Source organism: Orycteropus afer, unplaced genomic scaffold, assembly GCF_000298275.1.
Source record: "Orycteropus afer afer isolate SDZICR_OR568_19922 unplaced genomic scaffold, OryAfe1.0 scaffold00003, whole genome shotgun sequence".
Taxonomy (NCBI): domain Eukaryota; kingdom Metazoa; phylum Chordata; class Mammalia; order Tubulidentata; family Orycteropodidae; genus Orycteropus; species Orycteropus afer.
Window position 1 is genome coordinate 25,503,361 of NW_006921590.1, and position 5,523 is coordinate 25,508,883.

The following is a 5,523-nucleotide window of genomic DNA, read 5'->3' on the forward strand; positions in this document are numbered from 1 at the left end:
CACCTCTTGGCAATATCCAAGGTGTCTGTGCTGTCAGGATCACTTGCTGATTGCAGCTCTGTATGTTTCCTTTTTTGGTGTTTTCATGCAACATCTTCTGCTAGTTGGAGTTGAGTCCACTTGTATATCCTTCCCTTCCAAGCTCAGGGGTCCAGGATTATCTTCTGTATCTGTGTTAATTGGTTCCCTTTTCTTTGTTGAAGAGGGTCCGTGCAGTCTTTCTGCCTATTCCGCCTTCTTACCGGAACCTCAGAGATTTGATCTTGGGGATAAGATTACAGGGCAGAGCTATGGCCTAAGACTGCAAACAGGGATTAAGGAATTGTCATTGTCCTGAAGAGCAAGTCTAATTCCATTTGGCTGTCAGAATGCCTGCATCATCTCATTCTCAAATTCCCCATCTTCTGGGGAAGCAGAATGGTGCTATGGAAGTCTCAACAGTGAGAGGTTTCCAGCCAAGCTCTGTGTTCATTAGCAGAGCTTACTCTACGCCTGGGCTTCATCTCATCACCTTTCAACTAGGCTTACCAGTTGATGAAGTCTGTCAATTCCATGGTGCTTCTAGTCTTTTTATTGCCTCAGTCTTGAATGTAAATGGACAGGCAGTGATTGCTAGTTATTTAGGGGGAAGTCTTCAGTATGAGAGACACAGACCAAACTGCTGGAGAAAGGGATCTCCGGAAACACTGGTAATGCAGATGCCAAATAAAATTTCTGAAGACCATAAAAAGTGACAACAAAGTACTTTCAAAAGAAATTTGTCTTCCTAAGTTAATGAATCTGCAGAAAGTTGAATAAGAAGTCAAAAAAGTAGACAATATAAGAGATTAAAAAAAAGTAACCCCCCTACCATGATGTCAGTTCTGACTCATAGCAACCCTTTAGGACAGACTAGAACTGTCCCATGGGGTTTCTAAGATTGTAAATCTTTATGGAAGTAGATTATCATGTGTTTCTCCTTTGGAGCAGCTAGTGGGTTTGAACCACTGACCTTTTGTCTAGTAGCTGAATGCTTTAACCACTGTACCACCAGAGCTCCTATAAGACATAAGACAATATAAAACATAATAAATAAGACAATATAAAATAAGTAAGTACAGGAGATCAAACATCCAGTTAATATTGGTTATGGGAAGAAAGAACAGAAAATAAGAAGCTATTAATGAGGTAACACCAGAAAAGTTTTCAGAACTGAAAGATTATAGCATCTAGAATAAAAAGGTCCACCAACTGCTTGGCACAAAGAGTATGTTAGTGGTGAGAGAGGAAAATAAAACACACAAAAGCTTATAGTCAGGTCTTTGAGAATGTTTGGGAGAAAGAATTCCAAAAGCTTTCAGAGATTTGAGGATGACGGGTGTGTGAGGGAGAGATCAGATACAAAGGTGCAAAAATTAAACAGGCTCTGATAGTGTAGTGTCTAAGGCACTTGACTGTTAACCGGAAGGCTGGTTGTTCAAACCCACTATATATTCCTCTGATGGGAGGTTGGGCAATCTAATTCCGTAGTGTTACAGCTTCAGAAATCCAAGGAGGGGTAACTATGAGTCGGGTCCAACTAGATGGCACATAACAACAACAACTTTAGTTTATTCAGCTGCAACACTGGAGGATGGAAAATAATGGAATAAAGCCTTCAAATTGAGAAGGAGTTTCATTCCAGCTAAACTTATAAATGTGTTGTTGTTGTTATTATGTGCCATCGAGTCGGACCCGACTCATAGCGACCCCTCCTTGGGTTGCCCAGGCAGTATCACTATGGAAGTAGATTGCCCAGCCTTCCTTCTGAAGAGTGGCTAGGGGGTGTGAACAGCCAGCCTTCTGGTTAGCAGTCAAGTGCCTTAGGCACTATGCTACCAGAGCTCCCTTATAAATATGAGGATAGATACTTTATACCTCAAAGCGTATACTGTACATACTCTTTCTTAGAAAGTTACTGGTAGATGTGTTCTCCCAATATAAGTGAATATACCAATGAGAAGGGAGTCTTGGAATCCATTGAGTCCTACCCTAGAAGAGAGGTGAAAGCAATTTCCAGGATGAAAAACCCAAACCAAACCCATTGGTGTTGAGTGATTCTGATTCATAGCAACTCTATAGGACAGGGTAAAACTGTATCATAGGGTTTCTGAGATTATAAATCTTTACAGAAGCATATTGCCAAATCTTTCTCCTAGAGAGTGATTGGTGGGTTCAAACTGCTGACTTTTCAGTTAGCAGCCAAGTGCTTAACCTCTCTGTCACCAGGGAAATTCTCAGATCCTACTCACCAGGGAAATTCTCAGATCCTACTCATGGTATCAGTCGTCCCAGGTTAGAAAAGGAAAGAAGAACAGGCCTGAGGAGGGAGATCTCCAGTGAAATACGAAAGTAATAGCTTACATGCTCATTAAATCAGGTAAAAAATATCAGTGAAAAGGGTTTTATAGTTATATTAAAGAGTTTCAGAAGAATCAGTGATAGATAAAAAGAAAACTAAGCAAATTTCAAAAAGAGGCAGTTAGTAATTTTAGAAGAGATAAGTTCCACGTTTCATGCTTCAGTCAAGATACGCTAAGGACTTGCTCATGTATGAGACCGGAAGTAGATGGTACCTGGTTACCATTACTGAACAATCTGATCAAAGATTCTATAGAAGAATGGTGATCAAGGGGGGCAGGGGAATTCAGAACAGAATTTCATATTTCTATGGAATCCAGATTTTCTGGAGCCATGAAGACTATATGAACCCCTAAAACTTGCCATGAGATAATCTTTAAACCTCAATCCAAAAATACCTGTGTGAAGTCTTCCTAAAACCATGCAGTGGTTTGCCTAACTAGCAATTAATGTAATTATATTATTTTATCATACTAATTGACAGAGTCAGTTACTATAATGAAATGTAAAAAGGCTTGGAGTTTGAAAACCCAAAGGGAAGAACATGCTCGGCATTTCTCAAGCTGAAAGAACTGAGGAAAAAATTTAAGCCTTGAATTGCTATATTGTAGGATTCTATAGGGAAAATCTTGAATGATGCAAGAAACATCAAAAGGAGATGAAAGGAATACACAAAGTCAGAGTACCAAAAAGAATTGGTTGATGTTCATTCACTTCAGGAGGTGGCATATGATCAAGAACCAATGATATTGAAGGAAGACGTTGAAGCTGCACTGTAGGAATTGATGTAAAACAAGTCTCCAGGAATACCATTGAGATGTTTCAAGAAACGGATGCCATGCTTGAGGCACTCACTTTTGGTTATGCCAAAAGATTTGGAAGACAGCTTCTTGGCCAAATGCTGCAAGAGATCCATATTTGTACCTATTCCATAGAAAGGTGATCCCACAAAACGTGGAAATTATCAAACAATATCATTGATGTCACACACAAGTAAAATTTTAACTGAAGATAATTTAAAAATGGTTGTAGCAGTATATTGACAGAGAACTTCCAGAAATGCAGGCTGGATTCAGGAGGGGACATGGAGCAAGGGATATCATAGCTAATGTTAGATGGATCTTAGCTGAAAGCAAAGAATACCAGAAATATGTTTACTTGTGTTTTATTGACTATGCAAAAGCATTCAATTTTGTGAATCATAACAAATTATGGGTAACGTTAAGAAGAATGGGAATTCCAGAACACTTGACTATATTCATGAGAAACCTGTACATAGATCAGGAGACTGTCATTTGAACAGAACAAGGAGATACTGCATGGTTTAAAATCAAGAGGGGAGTGTGTCAGGGTTGTATCTTTTATCATACTTAATCCATATGCTAAGCAAATAATCCAAGGAGTTGGACAATGTGGAGAATAACGTGGCATCAGGATTGGAGGAAGTGTCATTAACAACCTGAGATATGCAGATGACAAAACTTCGCTTGCTCAAAATGAGGATGACTTGGAGAACTTACTAATAAAGATTAAACATTAGTCTGCAGTATGGATTACACCTCAAGGTAGCATAGTGCCTAAGACATTGGGCTGCTAACTGGAAAGCTGGTAGTTCAATCCCACCAGCCACTCCTCAGAAGGAAGGTTGGGCAATCTGCTTCTGTAGTGATCTTGCCTCAGAAACCCAAGGAGAGATTGCTATGAGTCAGATCTGACTCCTTGGCAGTGTGTTTGGTTTTTTTTGGTTATGAAGAAAACAGAAATCCTCATAGTGAGACCAATAAGCAGCATCATGATAGATGGAGAAAAGATTGAAGTTGTCAAGGACTTCTTATTACTTGGTTGTACAATCAGTGCCAATGGAAGCAGCAGTCAAGACATCAGACAACATACTGCATTGGGCAAATCTGTTGCAAAAGACCTCTTTCAAGTGCCGAAGAGCAAACATACCTTCTTGAAGTCTTAAGATGCACCTAACCCAAGCCGTGGTATTTTCAAGCACCTCATATGCATGTAAGAGCTGGATAGTGAATAAGGAAGACCAAAGAAGAGTTGATGCTTTTAAATTATGTTGGCAAAGATTGGTGAAAGTACATTGGACTGCTGAAAGAAGTAACAAATCCATCCTGGAAGAACTGCAGCCAGAATGCTCCTTGCAAGCAAGAATGGCCAGACTTCATCTCACCTACTTTGGTCATGTTGTCAGAAGGGACCATTCACTGGAGAAGGATGTCATGCTTGGTAAAGTGGAGGGTCATCGAAGGAGGGGCAGGCCCTCAACAAGATGGATTGCCACAGTGGCTGCAGAGATGGGCTCAGGTATAGTGGGGATCGTGAGGCTGGCGCAGGACTGGGCAGTGTTTGGTTCTACTGTACGTAAGGTCACTATGAGTCAGAAATGACTTGACGGCACCTAACAACAGTGTCTGCCTTGAGCATTGTGCTCTTTTAAGAGCTATCTATATTGGTCCTATGGGCAGTAGAAACTTGAAAGATCAGATAGAAGCCTTAGAGGTCTGTGATTTTATGTTAATGGGGGAGGAACAATTAGGAAAAGGAAAGTGAGACTGATTGCACAATTTGAAGACTCTAATTGCTGTTACTTGTACATGAAATTGTTGAATTCGTGTATGTTCTACTGTATATATTTTCAAAACAACAACTGCAGCAGCAAAGATAGGCTGTGGAAACAACATGCCTTCCTCCTCCCATCCCAAATAGCTGCTCACCATAGTTACTTTGAACCCAGTAGATGGAAGCTCCATCTCACAGTCAGCACACAAGTCATGGCAAGGGCAAGACTATAGTAAATCGTGCACTGTTCCCTGAAACTCCATTTGAAAGTAACATGGATATTTCTCATATTTTACTGTTCAAAGCAAGTCATACCTTTCTTCAAAAGAGGGCAGGGAAATAAGGGTTTATCATGTCCCTGTAAGGAAAACTGGACTCTTTGTGAGCCACTCTAGTCTCTATCACATTCTGCTCTACAATTAGGACTCATAATTTAAACAGAATACTGACAAGTTTTGCTTTAACTATAGTATGAAGATGGGAGGGCATAGATAGTGGGAGTAACCACATTATCATATGGCCACAACGGACAGTGTCTGAAAGTGATAAACGAATGTTGTTGTTGTTGTT

At 40.1% G+C, this 5,523-nt stretch overlaps 1 protein-coding gene across 1 annotated transcript in view; it reads left to right on the forward strand.

Annotated features, from left to right (window-relative positions):
* Window positions 1-5,523, forward strand: part of ATP2C1 (ATPase secretory pathway Ca2+ transporting 1) — a 249,252-nt gene that overhangs the window by 210,933 nt on the left and 32,796 nt on the right. The window lies entirely within an intron of this gene.